Source organism: Choloepus didactylus, chromosome 7 (genome assembly GCF_015220235.1).
Source record: "Choloepus didactylus isolate mChoDid1 chromosome 7, mChoDid1.pri, whole genome shotgun sequence".
NCBI lineage: Eukaryota > Metazoa > Chordata > Mammalia > Pilosa > Megalonychidae > Choloepus > Choloepus didactylus.
The window spans coordinates 44,459,406-44,479,156 of NC_051313.1; the positions used below are offsets into that span (position 1 = coordinate 44,459,406).

General features: G+C 38.9%; 1 protein-coding gene and 1 pseudogene across 1 annotated transcript in view; one reads left to right on the forward strand and one right to left on the reverse strand.

Annotated features, from left to right (window-relative positions):
* The window catches only part of CRYBG1 (crystallin beta-gamma domain containing 1), a 236,533-nt gene that overhangs the window by 149,844 nt on the left and 66,938 nt on the right, over positions 1-19,751 (reverse strand). The gene's annotated exons all lie outside the window — the stretch shown is intronic.
* On the forward strand, positions 13,314-14,846 carry LOC119539124 (annotated as a pseudogene).

Here is a 19,751-nt window from a genome sequence, read left to right on the forward strand (position 1 = left end):
AGAACATAGCCTTTTCTGGGGTACATAACAGATTCAAACAAGCACAGTACCCCCAACAGCTTGTAATACAACAAACTCATATAATAAATCTGTGAGGAAGGAAAGGAAGGAAGAAGACAAGAGGGGAGTTAAGAAGGGGTTTAACGTCCAATACAGTTTTCTCATTTTCTTCAAACTACAAAACTTATTTATTTATAAGTATTTTAAACAAAGCTGTATCATTCCTCTCTATGGATCTCCTCTATTTAAAAATTTCTGAAGTGGACAAAACCATGTAGAAGACATTAATGAAAGTACAAAGCAAGTAAAGTGGAAAACTGCCTCTCTGAGTTAATGGTGATTCATCTCCTAAGGAATACAGGTTGTGAGGTACAATTAAGAGACTTATGTTTATATGAATATTTCACTCTCAAAAAGCTTCAAGAGACAAGAAGCATCTAGATGACAGCAATGATTTTGCCATGCTGGAATTAATATCCTGGTCCATTAAGAACAGAATCTGTATTTGTAGCAATGTCACATATAAAACAGGGCCCTGCCCACAAGCACTTGTAATTTAATTGATATCTAAGAAAACAATGTAAAGAAACCCCTCTATGCCCACACTATATTGGGGGTGGCAAAATCATCATGTTATTCACACCCGCTGATAACATCTGGTTTCCAAGGCCTGAGTGGCCCCACCTGGGCTCTTGACCCTGACAGAATTCCCAGGGAGGCATTCAAGCCTCTGTCTGGTGTGTCCCTGCAGGTACAGAAACATTCCAGGTGAGCCTGACACCTTCACAGGATGAGCCCCGTGACCAAATATTTAATGGGTTCAGGAGCAAAAATGCAACAAATCACAAAACATTGTGGATATCTGTGCTTATATCTTTCCCATCCATGGTAATCTCCCCACCTACTGGTAGAAAGATTAAAGCAATAAAATAGGACCCAATGCCGACTTTCACGTTAGTGTATTTGTTTAACTGGAACAGGCAATTTGCTTACCCATCTGGCTCAATCTATAATCCCATTGTTTTAGAATCCATCTCAGACATACTTCCCTAAATGATTTGGAATCACAGTGTTTTAGTTTAGAAAGATCATGTAAAGAAAGTATCTGAACTGAATGAAAGATTAAAATGTCCACCTAAGGATATACTTATAAAATACTTAGGAAAGTTGTTGATTGTTTAGAGATAGGTTTATTTCAAAGTGGGGTTTAGGAGACTACATGACAGAGTACTAGACAGAACACATTTTTAGGAGGCTGTGGTAACTAGTCTCCAAAGATGGCCCCCAACAACTCCCCCTCTCTGTATGTAGCATGCTGCTGCTCATGTCGCAAGTGGAGTGAAGTGATTTTTCCCTCTTGAGCTGCCTTGTAAGAGCTACAAGAGGCCTTATGGTGAGACTACACAGAGAGGCCATGTGGAGAGGCTACCCAGAGAGGAGACTCCATGAGGCTGTGTGGAGAAGAACCTTGGAACACAACTAAGAACTGAGGCCCAGGCATATGACCCCCTAGAGCTGCCCCCACCAGCTTCCAGCTGTTCAAGCCGCCCTCACTGAGTGGTCAAGAGGGTGACAGAGGAGCCATCTTGGATGTTCCAGCCTCAACAGCCATCATGTGGAGCTGAGACAAGCTGACCCCACACGCCCTGTTCAAATTCCAGATGCATGGTATCTTAGAAGCAATAAAATGATTATTTTAAATAGATACCAGAGTTTGGCATAGACATTGTATGCAGCAACAGATAACTGAAACAGACTAAAGTCACATAGATTTTTTTTTCTCTTTTTTAAGTCACACCTGATCATGTTTTATGGAAATCATTCACAGAAAACCCAGTTGCTCTAAGAATTTACTTGGAATCTGATCAGATATGCTGTAGAAGGGGTAGAAAGTTTCAGGAAGAATTTAAAAAAAATAACATTTCTTAATTGTTCTCATTATTTTTAAATGATCAGGGCAGTAGGGGAAGCATATAGAGAATCAACTCAGTAGTACTAAGTATAAGATAATTCTAATTTAATAGTAATAACTACTTTTCTTGAGTGATTACCATAGCTAAGTGCTAAGTGCTTCACATCTATGATCTCATTATTCCTCACAACAAACCTAAGAGAGGTATTATTACCTGCATTTTACACAGATGAGGAAACTGGGGCTCAAAGAGATTAAGTAATTTGTTTAAGTTCACACACCTAGTAAATTGTGGAGCTGGGATTTGAACCCGACCAGCCCGACTTAAAAGCCATTTAACTACTTACTGTATTATACAGCCTCCACCCTTAATAAAAAAATACTTTCATTATTTGGTTACTTTTATGTTCAGAGAGGAATGTGTCCCACAGTAATAACAGCAAAAATAAAAGCCATATTTCGGACCTAAGTGACTCATATTTCATGCAATTTGACATCCTTTTGTGCTAAAACCATGGTATTTGGTCAGCTTCATGCTATATATAATTCTGGGACGAAATAGGAAAAATTATCATACACAATATGAGCATCTACCCTTTTGTTATGATATCTTATATGTCCTAAAATATTGTCCTATAAAAAGAAAAACTGAGGCACAACCATCTGATTCCCATGATTTATCCATGTCAGCCCTCCTGATTGACTTGTCCTCTACCTTCGCTACCCCTCCCCACCACAAACACGTGCCATCCCTTCATTAGTCAGAGAGGGCCTATACTGCTGGCCCTGATTAGCAAGGCTGTAGATGGCGATATATTCCACCCAGAGCCGGAAAATGGGAGGGAATGAAATCAACATAATTTTGCCAAAGGGTAAATTTTCTAGGTCATCAACTCTGCCAGCCTTACAAAATGGTTTCCTGTTCCAAAGAATCTAAAACACTGTAAGAATCCCCCAAAAGAAGAAGTTTTGCTAATATCAAGTAAATGGCTAGTTTTGTTTGCTTCTAGAACCTCAATGAGCAACTTGCTTTCACAAGAGATCAAGGGAGAGGATATTCTTGTCTGTCTGATGAAAAGTTGAAGGAGAAGTCACCACGCCTCAGTACACCTGATCTTTTACTTCCCCAAAGAACCTTCACATTCTCTCAGCTTTGCCAAAGTTGTGCTAGAATTTAGAATGATGTTTTGCTGCATCGAAGGACAATGAACCATAGGACTGATATGCTTGCCTTATGCCAAATACTTCGTTTATGTCCTTACAGTAAAAGGAGAATCTGACTTCGTATCAGAGAACCTTACATGCCACTTTTAATAGTGCTATCCTGGAGAAGACTCTTAATCTCTTTCTTTTTCAGATTCTTCACCTGGAAAATTATGATGATAAGACAATATGCCACAGGGTTGTTATAAGAATTAAATGAGATAGCACTTGTGAAAGCACTTTGTAAACTACAAAGCACATTGCAAATTTCAAATAATATAAGGTCTCCTGTCTTATAGGAATGTTATGCTGTGAGTATCCTACTTTCAACTTTCCAAAGAAAATACATATTTTTATATATCATATTTGTTGTTTAAATCAGACACATCAAAATACCAGAAGAGCGGAAATATTTAATTTTCTAAGCCTGATCAATTTATAATATACTGTTTGCTATCCAGTGGATTCCATTCATTAATTCATTCAACAAAAAATTGTTTTGACCAATTTACCACAGTGAACAAAACTATCCTCATGGAACTTACATTTTAAATGAGAGAGAATACAATAAACACAAAAACAAGGTGCTATTAATTATAATGTCCAGTTTTGGTAAGTTTCACAAAGGAAAATGAAGAGACATAAGTAGAAAAAGTGATGAAAGGTACTACTTTAGGGTAGCCAAGGCAGGTCTCTCAGACGGATGATGTTTGAACAGAAGCTTGAATGAAGGGAGGGTGTGAGCAAGTGCACACCTGGGGACAGAGCATTTCCAGGCAGAGGCAATAAGTGCAAAGGCTTGAGCTAGATGTGATCCAGGAAAGGCAAAAAGCCCTGAATGGCTGGAAGGACTGAGCAAGGAGAGAGAGGAGACGATATGGCGAGGCAGCAGATCATACATCGTGCTGCTTTGGGTTTTATTCTGAATGTGATGGGAAAGCACAGGAGCGTTTTGAGAAGGGGAGAATGCTGTTTGACTTCAGTTTTTCAGGAATACCTGTGGCTGATATGTAGAGAACAGACTGTAGGGGAAGCAAACATGAAAAGGGGAAGACCAGGCTGGAGGCCATTAGAGATGGCAGAAATACGGACTTGGATGATAGCAGCAGTGAACGGGCTAGCAGGTAGTCAGACACTAGATATATTTTAAAGATATGTACAAAGAATTTCCTGATAGAACAAAGGTGGGACATGAGAGAAAGGAAGGTGTCCCAGATAATTCCTAAATTTTTTTTTTTTTTTGGCTTGAATAACTGGGTTATTTAGATTTACTGACATGGGGTACACTAGGGAAGGAGCAGGATTTTGAGGGCAGATAATCATAGTTGTTTTATATCTGTTATACTTGGAAGGCATGTCAGACGTTCAAGTAGGTATATTGAGAAGGCTGTTGGGTATATGAGTCTGGGATGAAGGATAGAGATTAGCATTAGAGATACAAATAGAGGGCTCATCAGCACAAAGGATTTAAAAGTAATTAAGTAAAGTATCTCAAGATGAGATGGTTCTGGATTTAAGGGGGCCTTAAATCCAATGACTGGTGTACTTATAAGAGAAAGGAGAGAGAGATTTGACAGCCACAGCCAGAGAGACACAGGGGGAAAGCCACGTGAAGACGGAGGTTAAGACCGTGATCCATCCACAAGGCAATGAATGCCACGGATTTCCAGAGCTCCTGAAGCCAGGAGAGAGGCGTGCAAGGGATGCTCCCTCAGAGTCTCCAGAAGGAACCAACCCTGCCAACACCTTGATTTCTGGCCTCCAGAACTCTGAGAGAATAATTTTCTGTAGTTTGAAGCCACTAAGTTTGTCGTAACTTGTTATGGCAGCCCTAGGAAAAAAAACACCAGGCAAGAAAATAGAATGCAATGAATTAGGCACCCTTTGGAGACCTCCATAGCCTTACAGAAAGTATTTCAGAGGTATGATGGGTAACAAAAGTCCTGGTTGGACAAGGTTTCAAGAGAAAGTGGGAGAAGAGGAAGTCAAGACAAGTATAAGCAACTCTCATGAAGTTTTTCTGTAAAGAGGATCAGAAAAATAATGGGAGAAATGGGTTCAAGGAAAGCATGTATGCGTTTTTAAGATAGATGATAGCCTGTTTGTGTGCTGACAAGAATGACCCAACAAAGAGGGGAAGAATAAAGTGGGAGGGAGAGGGATCCTTCTAGGAGCAAAACTTGCACAGATGAGAGCACAAGTGAGAGGGCTGGCTTTAGACAGGACCAAGGACATTCATAGTAATAGGAGAAAAGTGGAGGATATGGGTACGAATGAAGATACATTGGTAGACGTGGGGGTGGAAGAGTGTGGGGTTTCTACATACTGGTTCTGTTCTCTCATAATAAGAAGCAACGTCATCAGCTGGGCTGGGAACAGGGATTTGAAAATCTGTGGAGAGGCACAGATAGGAGAGAGTGAAGGACTTGGGGAATGGCCGTTGGATTGCGGGGTCAGCACTGAGGGCCCATTCTGGTTTATGTGGTCACAAATTTAAAATGAAATCAGTCAGCAGATCTCTGAATTTGTCTCCAGCCACATTCAGTTAGACAAAGTATTTAGTCAGAGTACTATGTTTTGTCAGTATTAAGGTTTTCCCAGGTGAATATAATGGGACAGGGGGCAAGGGAGTTGACATTTTGTGCGTAAGAGTGATGATAATGGGCCAAAAATGCTATACTGGATTAAGGTTTAAAATGTACAGGGTTTCTATTTGGAATGATGGAAATATTTTGGTAATGGATGGTGGTGATGGTGGCACAACATTGTGAATGGAATTAACAGCATTGAAATATATAGCTGACTGTGGTTACAAGTGGAAATGTTAGATTGTCTATACAGCAACAGAATAAAAATTTAAAAATAAATCCATGGAACTACACTACACAGTGAACCCTAAATTAAACCATGGACTAAAGTTAATAGTATGATTAGAAAAATGTGCTTTCATCAATTGTTACAAATATACCACATCAATACAAGGTGTTAATAATAGGGTGGTGTATGAGAAACCTGTATTTTATGCATTTTGGTTCTGTAAATGTACAACTTGTATAATCAAAAAAAAAAAAAAAACAACAATGCACATGGAGGGAGTTAGCTAGAATTATGGGTGAAGGTCAGGGAAAGGGATAAACTGAGGCTTTTGGAGATGGTGAAATTGCTGGTAATGACAGGTCTAGGGTGTTAGAGTGAGCATGGCTGGGATGAGGACAGCAGACTGAGAAGCACAGGTGCAAGAAGGGGTCAAGGGTGCAAGGGATGTGGACAGTGAAATCACTAGGACAATGCCAGGAATTGCGCTGGAAAGAAAGACGGTCAACATCATCCCCGAATGAGGGGCCCAGGGAGGGATGAGGAGGACTAGAGTGCAGCAAGGATGGCGAGTGTTACAGAACAAAAGGCATCCAACGCTGGAGAGGGAAGTAGGAGAGGTCCTCGGGGGAGAACTGGATTTTGTTTAGAACAAAAAGAAAAACAGTGTCTCAGAGAGAGTTGGAGATTTTCCTGAGGATGCACCCCAAGTTCCACAGGCCACAAGAGAAGAATCTAGGGGGTGGGGTAGGGCTGGAGGGGGGTGTACTATCTGAACATATGTCAGATATGTCATCTGAACATATGTCACGTATGGTCAGAAGACCCCAGTGGACAAGGAGTGACCAGAGAGGCTGGGCCTCTGGTAGTCACCGAGGTAGACAGGAATGCAGAGGCCGATGGGACAGTCTTGAGGATCTTTTAAGGGGAGATAGGTGATCAGTTCTCACTATTGCTTCCTTTTGGGGGTGGGTCACCAAGGCCTTGTGCAGTGGGGAGGTGGGGAGAAAAGGAGTGGGGGCTGTGAATGGGGACCTCACCGGGAGGACAGGGAGCTCCTTGGGCCTCCACATCCTCATTAGATATGAGTGGAATGAGAAATGAATAGAAATAATTCTGACTTTTCACTGGTCATGTGAGCTCTGTGTCATCATTAGATTTTTATTAAAATGTATATTGTTAATAACCTTTATGTTTTTATTTGGGAGCTTATGAAAAGCCAATTGACTGCTTAATTATTCTTCAAAGAGGGCACCAAAAAAGAGAGAAAATGCATTTTAATGTGCATTGAACCATGTGTTCCTAGAAAAATTGTATGGACATGGAATCTTATAAACCAAATATTATCAATAGGTTGGAAGTTAAAGGAAGTTGTTATTTTGCCAAGTGGAATCCTTTGCAATACAAGAGACCCTTGACTGCCTTGTTTCTGAAATTTTGCTCTTTGCATGTTAGGTTACCTTAAATATTAACACATAAAAGAAAGAGAGAGAGAAGAAAAGAAAGTTACAGTGGATTAAACCCTCTAGTATTTTAAAAACAGTACCCACATAATTCAACTGGGAAAGCTCACTAGAACCAAACATATTTTTTTAGTACTTCAATGCATCTCTTGTCTTGACATAAATAAGCATAAATTTATCCTTATATTTATATTTGTAACACAAATAAAAACACTTCTGCTACTGAGAGTTTTATATGGAAATTACCCTACAGATCAATTTTCTTTTTCTACAGAATTAGTGCAGGGATGATAAAGGAAGAAGTCAGATGATTAAATGTGACTGAGAGGCACCTCTGCAAAATGTATTGATTATTAAAAAAGTCTTGTTCATTAAAATAATCAGTTCCAGCATTACTCTGATAAGTCAAATTTCTTTTAGTCTACAGATGATATCAATGCTTCTATTATTTCAAACAAGGTGATGATTCTCTAAAACAAAGTCATTATTTTCTGCAGATCAGGGGATCTCTAAATGACAAGTGTGTACTTTCCACACACCAAGAAGTAAGTACATCAAGGCAGCAAATTACCAAATGGTGGCCTTTTAGCTTCCAACAGTTTGTTGAATTTATCTACAGGAGCGATTCACTTACAGAGTATGTTAGTCACCATCCGTCTCTGAAGGCTTTTAAAAAGTACCTGCTTTTCATAAAATTTACTATGACAGCATCACTGTTCTAAGATGAAGGTAGTGAAAGGTAATAATATGAGTCAGGGTAGCTTGAGGCACCTAATATCCATGTTCCCAGGTGCTCTGTGGTCAGCATGACCATGTCTTTATCATGCTGTTGCAGCCCCATGACTTGAAAAGAACCCCTCGAGGGCAGGGTCTGCCTTCCATCACTTTATCCCCAGCCGTCTATGTAATAAACATTGAATAAGTATTGAAATTGGTGAGTAATGAAGGCAATGCACAAATAGTCTCAAATCAGAATGGAAGAGGAATGAAATATGGGCTCTTTTTACTCTTGACAATTCAAACAAAACAAATCTATCTGATAGATTCTTGACAATACTTGCCACCTAAAGAGTTTTATTTGTAAATGTTTCTGACATAGTATTTAATATACCCCTTTAAAAAGAAATTGATGCTTCTAATAGCTTCCATGCTATTAAAAGAAAGGGTAGACTGAAACTATCAAACTCCAATCCAGTAGCTTTGACTCTTGAAGATGATTGTGTAACAATGTAGCTTACAAGGGGTGACAGTGTGATTGTGAAAACCTTGTGGATCACACTCTCTTTATCCAGTGTATGGATGGATGAATAGAAAAATGGGGACAAAACTAAATGAAAAATAGGGTGGGAGGGATGGGATGATTTGGGTGTTCTTTTTTACTTATATTTTTCATTCTTATCTTATTCTTTCTGGTGTAAGGAAAATGTTCAAAAATAGATTGGGGTGATGAATGCACAACCATATGATGGTGCTGTAAACAGTTGATTGTACACCATGGATGACTGTATGACATGTGAAAATATCTCAATAAAGCTGAATTTAATTTAAAAAAGAAAAAAAAGAAAAGGTAGGATTGTGGAAAGTGGTGAAGTAGGAAGCTCCAGGAATCAATCCCTCCAATAGAACAACTGTGAAATAGGCAGCAACTACCTGAATCAACTCTTTTGAAACTCCAGAGTCTAGGAGAGCACTGAGCAGCATACAGGGAAAGTGGGAGGGAGAGGCTGGTAAACGGTGGTAGATAACGGTGAACTGCTCTCTCCAGGCAGCAGCTACTGCCACCCCGGCCCCAGCCTCACGGCAGGGCAGCAGTGAAGCACTCAACACCGAGCCCCTGGTGGGATATAAAACACCTGCTTTCCCCAGAACCAAGGTTGTGCAGTCCGATAACCTGGTCACTACTATCAGATCACGAGGGTGCATGGTTCTGAGGGCGGCCTCTGTTCCAACCTGCCCTGGGCGAAAGCCGGCAGAGGACCTTAAAGACAGTGCTCTTCTGCAAGATTACAGAAAACAATTAAATGACCATATTTTACTGGGCAAGAGCCAAATCAAGAGAACACAGCTTCAAAAGAGCCAGAGGAGAAGCTCCTGCACCCCCCTCAACTCTCTTCCATGGGCAGTGTGGAGTCAGCCAGCTGCCCTTCTGTGGGTTCCTGGCTTCCTTCTCCATCCAGCTGGGACTGACCTGGGAAACGCCTCTTTGGCTGGCTCACCCCTCCTGGAATTTGCCCTCCAGGCAAAAGTAGCTTGAGACATGGTTTAAGAAACAATTGAGTCAGGCAACACAGGGCAAAGACTTATCTGCTTTAAGTCCTGTGGCAAGAGCAGTTGGGAGAGGGATAAGGTCTGTTTCCTGGGGAGTAGATGGGGCACCTCAAATTCCTGTAAATAGGGGAACTCCTAAGGCCCACTAGCAAACACAAGTCCAGCACAAGACGCAGGCCGGGAAAAGACGGGGAGGACATGCACTTTGCACTTTGCCTTGGGCTGACCTTCTTAATAGGGGGGTTCAATGCTGAAGGAAGCGCAACCAGCCAATGCAAAGCCAATTTGCAAAGACCGTGAAAGGCACTCAAGAAAATCTCTGTTACATCTCTAGCTTAATACAAACTCAAGAAACTCAGGAACTGTATCCCAGAGTTAACATTTTAAAATATCAGAATGTACACTGTGCAACAAAAGATCACAAGGCAAACAAAGAAACAGGTAAATGATGGCCCAACCAAAGAAAGAGGATAAAAATCCAGAAAACAATAATGAAGACCAGACTGTGAACATAGCCAACAAATACTTTAAAAAAAGGATCTTCAATATGCTCAAGGAGATGAAGGAAAATACAAAGAGAGAACTAAAGGATATCAGGAAAACAATGAATGAATATTATGAGAATCTCAATAATGGGATAGGAATTCTAGAAAGGAACCAAACAGAACACCACAATAACTGAAATGAAAAATACCCAGGAGGGTTTCAAGAGCAGATTGGAGCTGGCAGAAGAAAGAATCAGCAAGCTCGAAAACAAGACAATATGAAATGAGTCAGGCTGAGGAGCAGAAAGGAAAAAGATCTGTGTGATACCATTAGGTATATCAATACATATATTATGAGAATCCCAGAGGGAGAAAAAGAGAGAAAGGGGCAGAAGTAATATTCAAAAAAATAATGACCTTGTAAACAATGGACTATACTTAATAATACAACTATAGAAATGTTCTTCTATGAATTGTTAATAAATGTACCACACTAGTGGAGAGTGTTAACAATAGGGTGGTATATGGGAACTCTGTATTTTATGCATGATTTTTCTGTAAACCTACAAGTTCTCTAATAAAAAGAAAAGAAAAAATGACAGATAACTTCCCAAAGTTGACAAAAAGGTATGAATATGCACATTTGAGAAGCCATCAAACACCAAATAGGATGAATTAAAGAGAACTTATGCCCAGGCACCTGTTGGTCAAACTGTCAAATGCAAAGGACAAAGAGTTCTGAAAGCTTCACGAGAAAAGCAATGTGTTACATACAAGGGAGCCACAAATAGATTACATGCCCATTTCTCATCTGAAACAATGAAAGCAAGGAAGTGCTCAGAGAAAACAACCGCCAGCCAAGAATTTTATATGTCGCAAGTCTTTCTTTCAAAAATGAAGGAGAGATTAAGACATTCCCATATAAACAAAAGCTGAGGGACTTCATTACCATGAGCAATGGTAAAGGGAGTACTTCAGACTGAAAGGAAAGGACACTAGACAGTGGAAAAGTGGCATAAAGAAATAAAGACTTCCAGTAAAGGCAACTATTTGGGTAATTATAAATCCCAGTATCATTGTATTGTATTTTTTAATACATAACTCCATTTCTTACTTCCTACAGGTGCTAAAATGAAAATGCATAGAAGTAATGATAAATCTGTGGTTTTGAACATACAATGTACAAAGATATAATTTGGAACAAGTACAAAAAAATAAAAAACATGGGGGGATGGAAGGGTAGAGGAACAGTGTTTGTCTATGCTATTGAAGTTAAGTTGGTATAAAATAAAAAACAAATGCTATAAATCTAGGATGTTAAATTTTAACCCATGGTAACCACAAAGAAAATATATGAAAAACATATCCAGAAAGAAATGCAAAGGGATTCAATACAGCAGAATGCAAAAAGATTAAATAAATATGAAAGTCGGCATTAATGAAAGAATTGAGAGACAAAAAAATGTATAATTCTTGCAAAATAGCAAATTGGCAGAAGAATGTCCTGCATTATCAGTAGTTACTTTAAATGTAAATGGATTAAACGCTCCAATCAAAAGGCAGAGATTGGCAGAATGGATTTAAAAAAAAAAAAAAGCATGACCCAATTATATGCTGTCTGCAAGAGACCTTAACTTAAATTCAAAGATGTAAACAGGTTGAAAGGGAAAGAATGTTAAAATATACACCATGCAAATAGTAACCAAAAGAGAGCAGGAGTAGCTATACTAATATCAGATAAAATAGACTTAAGACAAAAACTATTACAAGGGACAAAGAGCATCATTATATACTGGTAAAGGGATCAATTCAACAAGAAGACATGAAAATTGTAAATCTATATGTACCTAACAGCACAGCCCCAAAATACATGAAGCAAATGTTGACGATGTGAAGGAAAAAATAGATGGTTATACAAAAATAGGAGATTTCAGTACATCACTTTCAATAATGGATTGAACATCTAAACAGAAGGTCAATAATGAAATAGAAGTTTTGAACAATACTATAAACCAACTAGACCTAATGGATATATATAGAACATTTCATCTGACAGCAGCAGGATACATATTTTTCTCCAGAGCACATGGATCATTTTTCAGGATAGACCATATGTTAGGTCACAAAACAAGTCTCAATAAATTCAAAAATATTGATATTACACAATGTATCTTCTCTGAGCACAATGAAATGAAACTAGAAATCAATAATAGAGGGAGAAATGGAAAATTCACAAATGGGTGGAAATTAGGCAATGTACCCTTAAATAACAAATGGGTCAAAGAAAAAATCACAAGGGAAATTAAGAAATATCTTGAGGCAAAAGAAAATGTACACACAACATACTAGAACTTATGGGATGCAGCACAGACAGTGCTGAGAGGGAAATTTATACCTCTAAATGCTTACATTAAAAAGGAAGAAATACCTAAAATCAGAGATCTATTCTCCAAACTGGAGAATTGAGAAAAAGAAGAGCAAGCTGAACCAAAAGCAAGCAGAAGGAAGGAAAAAACAAAGATTAGAGTGGAGATAAATAAAATTGAGAAAACTGTATGGAAAATCAACAAAACCAAAAGTTGGCTCCTTGAAAGGATCCATAAATCGACAAGCTTTAGCTAGACTGATAAAGAAAAAAAAGAGAGAGAGGACCCAAATAACTAAAATCAGAAATATAAAGGGGACATTACTAGCAAACCCACAGAAATAAAAAGGAATATAAGAAGATACTATGAACAACTGTACGCCAATAAATTAGATAACATAGATTAAATGCAGTTTCTTAGAAACACACATACTACCTACATTGACTCAAGAAGAAATAGAAGATCTCAACAAACTGGTAGAGATTGAATCGGTAATCAAAAAGTTCCCAACAAAGAAAAGCCCAGGACCAGATGGCTTCAGAGGGGAATTCTACCAAATGTTCCAAGAAGACATAAGTCTAATCCTGCTCAAACTTTTCCAAAAAACTGAAGAGGGAGAGAAGAATGCACAGAAGCTGAAAGAAGCCAAACAGACAGGGAGCCTCTGAAGACAGAAGAAAAATGTTGCGTTTATCTATGCTATGGAAATTTACAATTGGAACAGGCCTCAGGAAACTTCCAGCTGATTCTTTCCTTTTACAGATCTGGGGAAACAGATACAAGGGAATGAAGAGAACTTCTACAGGCCCTGCCAAGCCAGCCTTCCTGTACTACTGCCGCTCCTGGCTCCTCGCCATGCCGCTCTACTCAGTTACTGTAAAATGGGGAAAGGAGAAATTTGAAGATGTAGAATTGAATACCGATGAACCTCCAATGGTGTTCAAGGCTCAGCTTTTTGAACTGACTGGAGTCCAGCCGGCCAGACAGAAACTTATGGTGAAAGGAGGAATGTTGTAGGATGATGACTGGGGAAACATCAAAATAAAAAATGGAATTACTCTACTAATGATGGGGTCAGCAGGTGCTCTCCCTGAGGAACCATCAGCTAAAACTGTCTTTGTAGAACACATAACAGAAGAACAGTTAGCATCTGCTTTGGAATTACCATATGGATTGACAAATCTTGGTAATACTTGTTACATGAATGCCACAGTTCAGTGTATCTGGTCTGTGCCTGAACTTAAAGATGCCCTTAAAAGGAATGCAGGTGCCTTGAGAGCTTCAGAGGAAATGGCTTCAGCACAGTATATTACTTCAGCCCTGAGAGATTTGTTTGACTCCATGGATAAAACTTCTAGCATTCCACCTATTATTCTACTGCAGTTTTTGCACATGGCTTTCCCACAGTTTGCGGAGAAGGGTGAACAAGGACAATATCTTCAACAGGATGCAAATGAATGTTGGATACAAATGATGCAAGTATTACAACAGAAATTGGAAGCCTTAGAGGATGATTCTGTTAAAGAAACAGATTCCTCATCTGCATCAGCAGTGACACCTTCTAAAAAAAAAAGTTTAATTGATCAGTTCTTTGGTGTTGAGTTTGAAACTACCATGAAATGTACAGAACCTGAAGAAGAAGTCACAAAAGGAAAGGAAAATCAGCTTCAGCTTAGCTGCTTTATCAATCAAGAACTCAAGTATCTTTTTACAGGACTTAAATTGCGACCTCAAGAAGAAATCACTAAACAATCTCCAACACTGCAAAGAAATGCTTTGTGTATCAAATCTTCCAAAATCAGCTGTCTACCTGCTTACTCGACTATTCAAATTGTTCGATTTTTTTAATAAAGAGAAGGAATCTGTGAATGCCAAAGTTCTTAGGGATGTTAAATTTCCTCTTATGTTGGATGTGTATGAACTATGTACACCAGAACTTCAAGAGAAAATGGTCTCTTTTTGATCAAAATTCAAGGATCTAGAAAATAAAAAAGTGAATCAGCAGCCAAAGACAAGTAACAAAAAGAGTTGTCCCCAGGAGGAAGTTAATATGAACCCTTTTCTTTTGCTGATCATATTGGCTCCAACAACTGTGGATACTATGACTTATAAGCAGTGCTAACACATCAGGGAAGGGCTAGTTCTTCAGGTCATTATGCATCATGGGTGAAAAGGAAACAAGATGAATGGATTAAGTTTGATGATGATAAGGTCAGCATTGTTACACCAGAAGATATCGTGCGGCTTTCTGGTGTTGGGAGACTGGCATATAGCTTATGTTCTACTCTATGGACCTTGAAGAGTTGAAATACTAGAAGAGGAAATTGAACAGTAATCTTCATTTTAGCTATTTATGCTTAGATGTGAAATAAATGTTACTTGTTGATAGATTTCTTTAATCCAGAGCTTTAGAGGAAGATATTAGGTGGTTTTATGTTTCCCCTCATGAGGAATAAAAGAGGGCAGAAGCAGACTTCAAAACCAGTTCATGTATCAAACTAAAAATTTACAGAAAAGTTGAAATTATTTTTGGACTGTGATGCCCTGTGTAAAGGGTATCAGGAAGACATTTTTAAAAGACTTATTTCTGCATAATTTTTAAATTCTAGGTTGAATTGCCTTTCAATCATAACCTTCTGTGAATTTTCTCCATGCCTTTCTCAGCCTAAGGTTCAGCACCCAGGTGTTTATTGCACACCTGTTACCCTATTATTTGTTGTCCTTGTATGGTTCAAACCACCATTCATAGCTGCCATCCTTTGCCTTATCTAACAAAAATTTTGCCAGGAAAGTGGAAAGGAAAGGTGTTGTTCTTTGTGTAAACTCTGTGCTACTGTCCCACATCCCATGGAAACATGGGTACAATCAAGTGTTCATTCAGCCTGACTGGCTGACCCAGTCTGTTCTGTTGGTGGCTTTTTATGACTTAAAAATAAATTGTGATTAATAATAGTTAAAAAAAAATGAAGAGGAAGAAACACTCCCTAACTCATTTTATGAAGCCAACATCACATCAAAGCTGGATGAAAATACCATGAGAAAAGAAAACCAAAAACCAATATCTCTTATGAAATTACAAATTACATGCAAAAAATCATCAACAAAAATACAAGAAAGCCAAATCAAACAGCATATTAAAAGACGTAACTCCCATGAGCAAGTGGGACTTATCCTGGTATTCAAGGGTGGTTCAACATAAGAAAATAAATTAATGTGATACACCACACTAATAGAATGAAGGAAAAAAAAAAAACACATGTTCATCTCAACTGATGCACAAAAGGCATTTGACAAAATACAGCACCATTTCTTGATAAAAACCCTTAGAACACTAGGATAGAGGGAAACTTCCTCAACATGATAAAGGGTATATATTTAAATCCCACAGCCAACATCTTACTTAATGATGAAAGACTGAAAGCTTTCCCTCTAAGATGAGGAATAAGATAAGGATGCCCACTGTCACCACTGTTATTCAACATTGTACTGGAAGTTTGATGGACCAATTAGACAAGAAAAAGAAATAAAAGGCATCCAAATTGGAAAGGAAGAAGTTAAACTTTCCCTATTTGCAGATGCTATGATCCTATATCTAGAAAATCCTGAAAAAAAAAAAAACAAAAAACACAACAAAACTCCCAGAGCTAATAAATGAATTCAGCAAAGTGGCAGTGTACAAGATCAATACCCCAAAATCAGTAGTGTTTCTGTACACAAGCAATGAACAATCAGAAGAAATCAAGAAAAATATTCCATTTACAATAACAACGAAAAGAATCAAATATCTAAGAATAAATCTGAGGATCATAAAGGGCTTGAACACAGAAAATTACAAAACACTGCTAAAAGAAATTAAAGAAGACCTACTAAATGGAAGGATATTCCATGTTCATGGATTGGAAGACTAAATATCATTAAGATGTCAATACTATCCAAAGTGATTTACAGATGCAATGCAATCCCATTCAAAATTCCAAAAGCCTTCTTTGCAGAAATGGAAAAGCTAATCATCAAATTTATATGGAAGGGTAAGGAGCCCCAAATAGTCAAAGTCATCAAGAAAAAGAATGAAGTTGGAGCACTCACACTTCATGATCTTAAAACTTATTACAAAGCTACAGTAATCAAAATAGTATAGTACTGACACAGGGACAGACATATAGACCAATGGAATTGAACTGAGAGCACAGAAATCAACTCTCACATTTATGGCCAACTGATTTTTGACAAGGGAGCAGAGACACCTCAGTTGGGAAAGAATAGGCAATGGTTTTGTAGACTTCATACTGAAAGCACAAGCAATGAAAGAAAAAATAGATAAATGGGACGTCTTCAAAATTAAAAACTTTTTTTGCCTCAAAGGACTCTATTATGAAAGTAAAATGAGAACCCACTTATTGGGAGAAAATATTTGGAAATCACACATCCAATAAAGTTTTAATATCCAGAATATAAAAAGAAATCTCACAACTCAACAACAAAAGGACAAACAACCCAATTTGCAAATGGGCAAATGGCTTGAATAGACATTTCTCCAAAGAAGATACACAAATGACCAAAAAGCATATAAAAAGATGCTCAACATCATTAGCCAGTAGGGAAATGCAAACCAAAACCACAATGAGATACCATTTCACACCCACTAGAATGGCTACTATTAAAACAGAAAATTACCAGTGTTGGAGAGTATATGAGAAACAGGAACACTCACTCATTGCAGGTGAGAATGTAAAACATTGCAGCTGCTGTGGAAGACAGTTTGACAGAGGGCCATGGATTACAGTTAAAGAATAATTATAAAAATGCTCTTTCATCAGTTGCAGCAAATGTACCACACAAGGCAAGTTGTTAATAATAGGGTGGTATATGAGAACTCTGCATTTTACCTAACTTCTTGTAAAACAATAATCATTACTTGAGATAGTAATTTTCTCAAGTCTTTCAGTGATATCACATTTGAAAATAGGAACAATGGATATTGCAAGTGAAATAAGAAAAGTCCTATTTTTTTATCATTTGGTATTTAGTTACTATATTTTATAGTCTAAAAGTAGACATGACTTACCTATACAATCAGGGGTGATATTCAGTTTGACTCCAACTAATTAGAAGAGACACCAAATCAATCCATATGGAAGTTGGCTAGTATACCTTCCTGCTTGGTTGCCAAATGTAATTACTACAGACATTGGAATACCATGCAGGCATTAACTTTTGGTTGTTTAAGAAATAACTACATGGAAAACTCTCATAATATATTTTAAGTGAAAAAATGAAAGGCATTAAAATATATACACACATTATTTGCATATACACTTGGAATTATTCTAAGTATTTAAAAAATATATAAAACATATGCATTGAGAAACAACTAGAAAAAATCTATCAAAATGTTGAAAATGAGTCAATGATCATCTCTGAAGACTGGGACTTTTTTCCTTTTCATCTTTATGTATTTCTACAATTAAAAAAATAAGTCCACTTTATTTTTCACACAAAAAATACAATTTGAAAGAATGGAACAAATAGAATGGAAATAAAAATGTGTTGGTCACAAAAGCTTCCTCCACGCTTCTACCAAAGAAAGAGAAATCTGATTATTGCACTGCAAATTCCTCCTTGTCTTCCTTTCATTTCCAAACTTTGAAATGTATGGTTTATACTTACTGTCTTTATTTCCTCAGCATCTATTCACACCTCAATTCCTTGCCAGCCAGCCCCTGCCCCATTCCTACAGAAACCTAGCTCTCCAGTGTTTCCAGTGACTTATAATCATTCAATTCAATTCCTTGCTCAGTCTTCATTCTACAGTGACTATGGAAAAGGATTTTAAAATATAATTATAGGGAGAACCTAAGATGGTGGGCTAGGAGAGACAGGGCAAAAAAAAACCTCCGTGAAAAATACTAGATAGAGGCCAGAAAGTGACCCAGAACACCAGTTCCAGCAATGCACCAGCTGGACAAGATCTGCTAAATCCACAGAGACCATGCACTTGGTGAAACTGGGAGTCTGCATTCTGAAACAAGTGACTGAGCCTGCTGAATGTCTGGCAGCCATGCTGAGGTGTAGGGAAACTGTGGGTTGGTGTTTGGAGGCAGACTAGTTCTTTGTTAAAAAAAAAACCAAAAGCGGCTGCAGATACAGCAGCGAGAATCACACAGTGAAGCGCGGCAGGAAAGGGCTGTGCGTACACCTCAATATCTGGCGCGGAAGATAGCCTTTTGCACACCCACTGCTAGTTGTCTCGGAGTGAGGAGGGCAGAGGTGAGCCAAAAGGGGAAAAAAACCACGCTCCCTGCAGCAATCTTCCCGGCAGGCTGGGAACGCTCCTGCCCAGTGCCAGAGACACAGCCCAGAGCCGTGCCAAGGGACCCAGTGTGACAGGAAGTGTTTCCGGCAACGCCGCGCACATGCCACAATATTGGGAGTGGACAATAGCCTTTTGCGCACCCACAGTTAATTGTCCCGGAGCCGGAAAGGCGGAGCTGTGCGAAAAGGGGGAAGTTAACACGCTCCATTCAGCCATCTTTACAGCAGGCTAGGAATGCCCCTGCATGGTCCAGTGGCCCAGGGCTTCCCTTGAGGGACGGCGCGCACTTGTGATGTAGCACAACCTTCCCTCAGCAGAGGCCCTAGAAGGGCACAGTTGGGAAGAGGAACCCACCCAGAAATCCCAGGGACCCTACGCCAATACCAGGGACTTGTAGGTCAGTGGCAGAGACAATCTGTGGTGAGACTGAAATGAAGGTTTAGATTCTTGCAACAGCCTTAAATCTCCAAGAACACCTGGGAGGTTTGATTATTAAAGCTGCCCTGCCTCCCTAACCGCTCAGACACACGCCCCACATTCAGGGTGGACAGCACCAACAACACACCCAAACTTGGTGCACCAATTGGACCCCTCAAGAACCAGACCCCCACACACCACAAAGACAAAGTTGGGGAGAACTGACTTGAGGGGAATAGGTGACTCACGGATGCCATCTGCTGGTTAGTTAGAGAAAGTGTACGTGGATGCCATCTGCTGGTTAGTTAGAGAAAGTGCACCAAGCTGTAGATCTGACAAATTAGAGATTGGTGTCTGAATAATCCTTCATAACCTAAAAGAACCCTATCAAGTAAAGCAAATACCAAGAGCCCAAAACCAAAAGAAAATTATAAAGCATATGAAAAACCAGACGATATGGATAACCCAAACCCAAGAACCCAAATCAAAAGATCAGAGGAGACACAGTAC